Source organism: Chrysochloris asiatica, unplaced genomic scaffold (genome assembly GCF_000296735.1).
Source record: "Chrysochloris asiatica unplaced genomic scaffold, ChrAsi1.0 scaffold00041, whole genome shotgun sequence".
NCBI classification, from domain to species: domain Eukaryota; kingdom Metazoa; phylum Chordata; class Mammalia; order Afrosoricida; family Chrysochloridae; genus Chrysochloris; species Chrysochloris asiatica.
In genome coordinates this window covers 18,591,380-18,601,757 of record NW_006408559.1, presented here as the reverse complement: position 1 = coordinate 18,601,757, position 10,378 = coordinate 18,591,380, and positions in this window count along the sequence as shown.

The window sequence follows — 10,378 nt, the reverse complement described above, 5'->3', positions numbered from 1 at the left end:
AGCACTGGATTGTGAACTACAAGGTCAGTAGTTCAAACCCACTGGCTGCTCCTCAGAAACCCTATACAGGGTCACTATGAGTTGGAACCAACTCAATGGCACTTAACAACATCATCTTTCAAAAGCACCTTATCTTTGAATCCCATCCAAGTTGCTTGAAGTACTGCATACTTTCAATCTGTGTATTATACTGTTTCTGGAAAATTTCTCCTTTTTATCCTAATTGCCTAAGCTACAGGCAATCATTTGCATAACCTCACATTTTTATTTTTTCATAAATGTTGTTGATTTGCACAGGGCAACTAATTTATAAACAATTAAGTTTATAGTGGCATCCAACACTTGCAAGTAAAAGCTTAAACAATCAAAAAAAATTACCAAATATCTATTAACTCCTTCCCTGGTCCCCACCCCACATGCCCTGATTTATATCTGCACTGTGATAGAGAGCAGGAAAATTACCCAAACCCCAGGAAGGCAAGGAACATACATTTCTATCAATTTAAAGCTAATCAAACTACATCTGAACCTATTTTTCTGATGAGAATTGAAGGTAATTTATTTGTCAGATCAAGACTTGACCTCTGAGGACCCAGAAAGCATGCTGTGCTGTTGTGTAAAGAGATCACATCCTGTGCAAGTCTGTGATTGAGTCACCCCACCCCCCAGACAGGTTCAGGGGTCCTTAACGCTCATGGCCTTTTTACGTATGGACTCAGGGAGGCAGGTTGATGCCAACATGGAGAGAGTTCTCTATGGCTTTGCTGACTTGTGGAATATGAGCCATGTTCATATTGTTCAGGAGTGTGGTCCCTCTGTTGTAGAGACACATGGGGCTGGGGTGTACACAGTGGGGGTGTCAGGTCCCCTGTCAGAAGGACACACGGAGGTGGGGTGTCTACATCAGAAATGTCTGTGGATGACCTGGTCTATGGAATAACATGGGCATAGCAAGGGAGTGCTACATGCCAAGGGGACACTTGATATTGTTTATCAGCTAAGATATTAAATCAGAAACACAGTGGCATTCTAGGTGGAATGGCAGAGTTAAGTGCTGTTACGATGCAGGGGCTGTGGTCCCACTGGGTCGATCTCGTTGTTCCACTCTGCCTCTGTCTAGGGGAGACGACAATGGATCACCATAGTGTGGCGTCACTCATCTGAGAAGAATTTGGCAATGACTCAAGAAAAGCACTCTGTAGGCATCTCAGAGTCCTGGGACCCCACCTGGGACCCAGTCAAAATGGCAGAGGGAGCAAACACCCATTCTGACAAGTGCAGTGGTGTGCATGTGGCCAACATGGGACACTCAATAGGATCACTGAGAATCACATGCGTAGGAATAAGAGTGTTAGGCATAAGACTTGACTTTATGGGCATCATAGCAACATAAGAGATCATATAATATTTGAGAGCATGATCTGTTGCTAAATGTCGAAAATCATCTAGATGACCAGAAACTAAAATCACAGCAAGAAACATCATTTTACCAAAATTCAGTTGTGCATTGATGAGAGGGTAATTTAGAAATAGAAAACATGTTCTTAACACAGTCTCTTTTTCTCAGATAAGATTCTATGATCTTATACTAACTGGACATCTTGGGAAGTTGTATTCTTGCTGTCAAGAGTTGCTGTCCTTTCTTGAGGAAGGGTGAACTCTTGGGACCTTGCTGATCTCAGAAACGGCTAGTCCCTGGTGGCTGGTAGCATCGTTCACCACTTCTGAACCGAAGAAGAAGTACCAACGTGTGGCTTTACTGCCATTCTTTATTCTTGGCCACGGGATGGCCGTGTCACAAATTAGGTGGCCCATGGAAGACATCTGATGGGATTTCAAAAGAAACACTAGTTGTTAGAAACCGCAGAGATGTGGGGCTTGTTGGCAGCATACCAAGTGAGAGCTGACTGGTCCCAGCTTGTTAGAGCATTCTCTACTTCTCTCATTGAGTGATGGAGCCAACATCCTCTGTCTTGTTAGCTCCTGTTTGTCTTCCGGAACCATTCGAGTTACATTTCTCCAGGCACCTCTGCTTAACCCCTGCTCCTGGAACTGACCAGGTTTCTTGGTTATGTTCACGGTGAAAAAAATATTTCTTTCTTTTCCCTTCAAGATCTACCCTTTCACAGTGGATATTTTTAACTTGCAGTTTCATAAATATTAGGGACATATGAGATGTGCTGAGGAGCATTGTGACCCAAGCACCTTGTGGGCAGCAGTAAAAAACTTCTTGAGTAGGTGAATGTCTGAATGCTATGGTATTTCATCTTGAATTTTCTCCCAAGTCCTGTGAGGTGTCTTAGTGTATACCAGTGGGTATTACTTTACCCCTGAAGAAGTGAAGGATTTTTAGGGAGACACGTCCCCATCACTCAGTACGTCTTTATCTCCACAACCCTCTTAGATGCTCCTGTCATAAATAAGCATTTACTCCGAGCCACCGGGTTTACTACAGTCAGTAAATTAAAGGCACACAACCTATCTGTCCTACAACACAGCTGCTAAATCACCATCTGATCTTGTCCGTACCTTCTTTATACATCTGAGGTGCACATAGGATGTCCTTCACATTATCTGTTCTCAAATCTTTATATTTAAATACACAACTGCCACCACCCAAAGCAAATACCTTACCAAAGATATAGCAAAGATCGTATTTGCTCTTGAGATTACAAACAAACAATTCCAAGACCATTAATTTTGAAAATGTGAGTTTCTGGTTCTTCCACAGCTGTGGTGTTGATGGATGCTCTGGGATGTGTGACTTGATGATGTGGTTTCAGCTGGACCAAAGGAACCCAGAGCTGCCCTTATGGATCCTGCCTGGAGACCTCTAGATGGATCACATGCCAATCTTCTGCTGGTTTACCTTCCTTGTCGCGTAACTATTCAATTCTTAGAAGGGACTCTACTACAGAGACATTTATATGCAGAATAAGCAGTCTGTGCTAAAGAAAAGCTCTTCAATCATGAGTTGAGCGACACGGAAATAAAATTAGAATGGTTTATGTATTTACATGCTTCAGCTGCTCGGATCAAAATGATATTTTCAGAGTTTGTGTTATAGTAGAGAACATTTCAGCATTTTCTCTTACCTAAATAGGAGAGAGAGAGGGGGACAGAGCCATAGGAATAGATGCTGTGAAGTTCTTAGTTTTAAGTAACTGTCAATTAATTAAAAGCTTCATACTATTTCTAATAAAAGTAATTTTTTCCTTAGCACTTTTTATTATAACCATTAACCATGAACATCAATAATGTATCAGAACTCAATGTATCTTATCAAACTAGTAAAATAGGAAATAAAAAGCCGCAAAAATTAGAAACACTTTTACTTTACTGATTTCATAAGGGGCAGGAAGTGAAATTAATTAAAGCCCGATTGAGGTTCCCCCTCCTTTACTGCCAAGTCTTTTATTGAAAGATATACCTTTGAAATATATAGTGTAAAATATAAAGTGCATTTTATTGATATCGATCAGTAATGACCAACTGGAATTGAAAACTTTCAAGATAACAATGCCATTTAAAATAGCACCCCAAAATGTATATGATAGTGCTTTTGTGTTAAGTCGGTTCTGACTCAGAGCAACCCTGTGTAGGGGTTTTGAGGGTGCAAATCTTAATGGAAGCAGAAAAGCTCATCTTCCTTCTGTGGACCAGTTGATAGATTGATAGATTCGAACTGACCTTGCAGTTAGCATTGCCACCATGGTTCCTATATATATATTTATCATGTGTGTATGTATGTATATATAGAAAGAGAGAAAGAGAGGGAGAGTGAGTGAGTCCTGGTGTGGCTCTGTGGGTTAATATGCTGGACTGCAAAATCAGTTTGAACCATAAGTTCAGTGGTTCAAGCTCAGCTGCTCCTAGGAAACCCTATAGAGGGTTGCTGTGAGTTCGAACTGACTCAATGGCACTTAACAACACCTAGAAGCTCCAGCATATATAGCATGTGTGTATGTATGTATGTGTATGTGCAGGAACTATTCTGTAAAGTGCATGTGTCTGATAGAAAAATCAATGGACACACCAAAAAAAGGAAAAGGGAAAGAAAGAAAGAGAGCTTAGAAGTTGAGAGCTATTTTCAAAGAGAGAGCCTGATCGTGCTATACATTGGTATTCAAGGACGCATCTCTCATTACTGGTAACATGCCAATTCTCCCTAATTTGATCTATAGGTTCAGGGTAATCTCCATCAAGTTCTCAGCTGGCTACTCACAGCTGCTTCGTGATGACGGGTCTGGTCGCTCACTGCTCATCCTTCTGAAGAAGTGGATCCTGTTCTCCCAGATGTTCTGCTCTGTTGTACACTGGGTCGCTATGAACCAGAATGGACTCAATTGTACCTAACAGCAACAACAATCTTATAAGGCTGGTGTCCTAATAAAATAGGAGGGACAATAGAGAGACAGAGGAATGAGGTCAGGTGACCTCACAACTGAAGCCAAGGACTGCCTGAAGCTCCCAGGAGCTGGAGAAAAGGCAGGAACACATATCCTTCATATCCTGAGAGGAATAAACATGACTAAACACCCTGGTTTTGGACTACTAACCATCCAAATGATGTTATTTTGTTACAGCAACCTTAGGAAGCCAGTACTCTCAGCAACATTTTAACTTCAAGCCCCTTCCCCATTCTTCTAATGCCAGAAGCCATATTAATCAAGTCTAGGTAAATTCCATGTTTTAGGTTTCCATTCAGACTATGCAGACTTCTCTGATATGCCTCCATCCCACCTGACCAGCTTCTTCCTGGCATGCCAGCCAATTGTCCATATTCTGCAGATTAGGCAAGCTGGGACTCTCTCCTTCTGGCCCTGAAACACAATCATCTTCAAGTGCTGGTGCCCATGTATCCCCTCAAGGTCACCTGTGGGAGATATTCTCCTGGAACTCTCTGGAACCATGTCTCATCCCCTGGGACTGCATGAAGTCCTCTGTTTCCCAACACCTTTGTTGTCTGTTGAATTGTGTCCTCCCCAAATTTGTACTAAAATCCATTATGTTTTCATCATGGCATTAGATCATTTGGTCTTGGGTAGAACAGCTTATAATGTATTTTACTTTCAGAACCTCCATGACAGGTACAGAAATTTAAGTGCAGAATGACTGGCTGAAAAGTTGGTGGTTCAAATCCACCCAGAGGTAGCTCAGAAATCGGGCCTGACGATTTATTTCTGGAAGGTCACAGCCTTGAAAGCGACATGGACCAGTTCTACTCTGCACACATGGAGTTCTTGTGTATCAGAATCAACCCCATGACAACTAAATTTGTTGCTAAACACAACAATTTAAAATGATATGATTGATTAGTCAGTTGAAGTAATAATACCAGTGTATTCCAACTCATAATGACCTTATACACAAGGGAAGGAAACACTGCCTGGTCCAGAACCATCCACACAATCATCATTATATTTGAGCCCATTGCTGCTGCCACTGTATCAATCCATCTTGTTGGGTGGTCTTCCTCTGTTTTGCTAATCCTCCATTTTATTGAGCATGGTGTCTTTCTCTAGGGACAGGTCCCTACTGATAGCATGCCATTTCTGAGTGATATCTTATAAAAAGAGCAGACTAGACAGTAAGGACAAGAAGGAAGATAGGCTCTTGTGAGGAGCATATACAAGCGCCAAGGATGCCCAGGACACCAACAATGATGAAATTGACAAAGAAAGATTGGGACCCTACCAAGGGAGGAATCGACAAGGAAAGATTGGGACACCAACAAAGAAGGGATGGACAAGGGAAGCCTGGGACACCAACAAGGAAGGGATGGACAAGGGAAGCCTGGGACACCAACAAGGAAGGGATGGACAAGGAAAGATTGGGATATCAATAAGGAAGGAATTGGTAAAGAAAGATCGGGACACCAATAAAGAAGGAATCAACAAGGAAAGATTGGGACACTAACAAGGAAAGAATTGACAAAGAAAACCTGGGACACCAATTTGGAAGGAATTGACAAGGACAAGACCTTGATTTGGACTTTCAGTCTCCAAAACAGTGAGAAAATAAACATCTTTTCTTTAACTTGTGGTATTTGTGTTATAGCAGCATTAGAAAGCTAAGATAACTCCTCGAAACCACCTTCCCTCTTTAGTTACCATGCTGTGGGAGTGGTTTCCAGGCAGCTGCTGCCCATGTGACTTTCATTCAAATCTTAAATTATACCCTTAAACATGCTCTTTCTAAATGCAGCCAAAGCTTGCTATCTTTGATTGTGTAGTACTTTTCAATATTTGAATCTTTGCATGTTTATTTCTCCTATATTGTGAAGAGAAATCAGGAAGAATTCTCCATCTGCAAAGTTCCCTCTGCTGCCCCGTTTTTTTTCTGCTTCATCTGTGCCATAAACAATCAAAACAACTCTGGAAGGCATCCAGGCTGGCCAACGTCAAGACATGGAAATCCACCTCAAGCTCTCCTGCCGCAGCAGAGGTCTTTGATGGCACTGTGAAATCAAATTATCTTTGAGAATTAAGTTAGAAGCATACTTACTTACAAGGGGTTTAAAAAAGTTCATGTAAATTGGAATGAAAAGATAATGGTGTTGTCTAAGTTCCCACATGGAGTCCTAGTGTGGCACTGTAAGATAAGCACAGGCTGGCAGTTCAAACCCTCCAGCTGCTCCTTGGAGACCTTATACAGGGTCATCATGAGTCAGGACTCACTCCATGGCACTTAACAACACCTAGAAGCTCCAGCATAGATACCACCAAAGGCACATATTAGAACTCAGCTATTACCATGAGGAAGATAACATTTATTATATTTTATTTTTCTAAGAGATGCTCTTTAAAAAAATATAACCAGTCTCCTAGATAGATACAGAGGAATCTAGATGATAATAATCTATTTAAAAATAAAACAAAAAGAAGTGGGAGGGCAGGCATGCAGGACAAGCTAGATTACAGACAACTTTGACAGTGTTAGCAAGAGTGACTTTGGGCATGAAAATAGCTTAAAAATAACCTAAAGTGCACTCTCATGTAAACGAGTAAAGCACGCTTGACCAAGCATGATGTCCTTCTCCAAGGATCGGTCCATCCTAACAACATGCCCAAGGAATGAGAGATGAAGTCTTGCTATTATTACTTCTAAGGAGCATTCTGGCTGTACTTCTTCCAACACCGATTTGTTTGTTCTTCTGGCTGTCCGTGGTACTTCCCCAACATCATGATTCAAATTCTTTGATTCTTCTCTGGTCCTCATTATTCACTGGCCTACTGTCACATCCATATGCAGTTATTGAAAATACCATATTTTGGGTCGGGTGGACCTGAGGCCTCAAACTGTTCAATCTCTGACCTTTAATATGTTAAAGGGTTAGTGCAGCAGATTCGCCTAGTGCAATACGTCATCTGATTTCTTGACAGCTTTGATTCCATGAGTGTTGATAGTGGATCCAAGCAAAATGAAGTATTTCACAACTTCAATCTTTTCATCATTTATTATGATGTTATTTATTCGTCTGGTTTTGAGGAGTTTTGTTTCTTTTACGTTGAGGTGCAAAATCAAGGAAACATCCTGTGGTCTTTGATCTTCATCAGTAAGTATTTTAAGTTTGCTTCTGTCAAACAAGGCTGTATCATCTGTATATTGTGGGTTGTTAATGAGTCTTCCTCTAATTCTGATACTACATTATTCTTCATATAATCCAACTTCTCAGATAATTTGCTCAGCAAAGGCAGACTTAAAGTATGTGCTGATGCTAGTTACAAAAAAGTCAAGCCTGTTTCCTGATTTATGGAGTCCTGGTGTTGTGTTGTATGATAAGCACTGGACTACAAGGTCGGTTTGAACTTCAGGATACGTGGTTCAAACTCGCCAGTTCCTACTCAGAAATCCTATACAGGGTTACTAGAGTCAGAGGAGTCTTGGTGCCGTGCTGTGGGTTAATGCTCTGGACTGCAAAGTCCATTTGAACCACAGGGTGGGTGATTCAAACTCACCAACCACTCCTAGGAAACCCTGTACCGGATCACTATGAGTCAGAACCAACTCGATGGCACTTAAAACGACAACAACAAATCTCCTAATTTAATTATGTTCAACAAAAATAACAAGGAACTCACTCTTAGGACAAGCAATCATGACATTAATGTTAGCCCAATGTCAGGAAATGCTTTCTTTAAGGGGCTGGTTGTAAATATTTTAGACTTTTAAGCCAGGTGGTTTTGGTCCCAAGTCTTCAACTCCATTGTACTGTGGAAGCAGCCGAGACAGTAAATTGGCTAATGAATGAAAAGGGTCTTCAAGTCTTGTACTTGGAGGACTTATTGTTGTTAAGTGTGGTGAGGTATAATGACTCTGTACAGGGTTTCAGGAGAAGCTGGTGGGTTAGAACCTCCAACCTTGCAGTTAGCAATAAAATGCTTAACCTATAGTGCCACCAGGAATAGAGGAGTACCAGAGGACAGTTTCTGAGACTGTCCTCATTCTATGATGACTCTAAATGCTTGGAGTAACAGTGGTTTTAAAGTAATGTTTACATGACTAAATTCATTGAAATTGTTTCTTTTTACTGATTCAAATTACGAATGTGTGTCACCTCATTACACACAAAGAAGTCTGTTGTTTTCTCCTGTGTTGGTGATCTGAACTGTGAATTTCAAATTCTGGATCCTGGAGTGAATTTGTCTTCCCTACTCCATTGTTGGAGTCCTGGTGTGGTGCTGTGGGTTAATGCGCCAGACTGCAAAGCCGTTTGAACTGCGAGGTCAGTGGTTCAAGCTCACCAGCTGCTCCTTGGAAACCCTATGCAGGGTCGCTATGGGTCGGAACCGACTTGACGGCACTTGACAACAACAACAACTCCATTGTTAAGGCACCCTAGTGGTGCAGCAGGTTGTGTTGGTCTGCTAACAGAGAGGTCAGCGGTTTAAGCCACTGGTCACTCTATGGGGGGATAAAGAAGATGTTCTCTTCCTGCTGGTGGCTTTGAGTCAGTATCAACCCACCGGCAGTGACTTCCGGGCTTTGAATTTTGTGCCCATTTTCTTAGTTTCTTACAAGCTTTCATTTTCTTTCATTTTTATAATATACAATGTCCATAAACTATGTTCCATGATCGCAATTTTTTAAAATCCAAAAATCCAAAGAGCAAAATGTAAAGATTTAAGGAATTAAAAACATGAAAGAACAGAAAATAGAAAAAAAAATCAGCTTCAGTTTTTATATTAATACTATACTTAATAGAGTATACTTGGACAGCAAGGTTGGCGGTTCAAACTCACCAGTCACTCCTTGGGTACTCCATACCAGATCGCTGAGTTGAAACCACTTAACAACAACATATCCATCATGGCCTATAATAGTCTGTTTCTTGAAAGACATCCACTCAGATACAGTGGATGCCCACTTATTTCAGACAACGAAATGTTGCAAGGCATGAAAAAAGTGACTACGTCGTTTTTAGTGTTCATTAAGATGGATAGGGATAATTATCTATGAGTATAATTATAATGCAAAGTTTTCACATTTCAACAGGCTACTTCAAAGTGAAAAGGTGAGTGGCTAAAACGGTTTCTTCTTGTGAAATTAAAGCTCTGATTTGATCACCATTCACGTGTCTCAACTGTCCCTGACAACAGTCAATAAACAGAGACTCAGGCTGATCTGGAGAGAATTAAGGTCATGTCTGAGGTCATTTCCTGTCTCCTGTCATTAGAGACTTTATCTTGGAGGCAATGATTTCATTCCAACAGAGAATTTGATGTTGCTGTCTTCTGTGCAAAATCCCAGAATAGAACGAAATGTTCTAATGACTTCCCTAGAGTCATTTATTTATGTAAAAATTTCTGGATTTTTCTCTGAATTCCCTGGCTCCTGCCCTTTTACTGCTATAGGAGCAGGGCATTCATTGGAGTCGGAGTGTCCCATTACCGTGTGTGATAGTTAACCAATTTGCCACGCTGTAGTCCTGGGGTTATTTTAGACAGTGCATCGAAGATTCACACCACAAGCCTGAGGCAATTCCATTAGGTTTTGGACACTTAAAATATCTTCATAGAGAGAGCAAGGCAGGAACACAAATAGAATTTTCAGTCATCCAATTGAAGATATTTTTAGCTGTGTGAATTCTCAGGTATTTGCAACATACAGTCAACATTACAAGTCTTCTTGTAGAAGAAAAGTCACAAGAGGTTAATGAAGATATGGTTATTAAAATTTAGTTCTCCAGTGAAAGATTCTCTCGCTATATTGTCATTTTGTCTGTCTGTTTAGGTATTGATGGGTGTCAAGATCAGTGATTCTGAGTAGTTGTGGGTTTTCTGAGGTAGAAATGAGCATTTAACTAGTTATTGTCATTTTGGTCAAGTTATGATAGATGTTGTCTGCTAATGTTCTAATGAAAATGCACCATAAA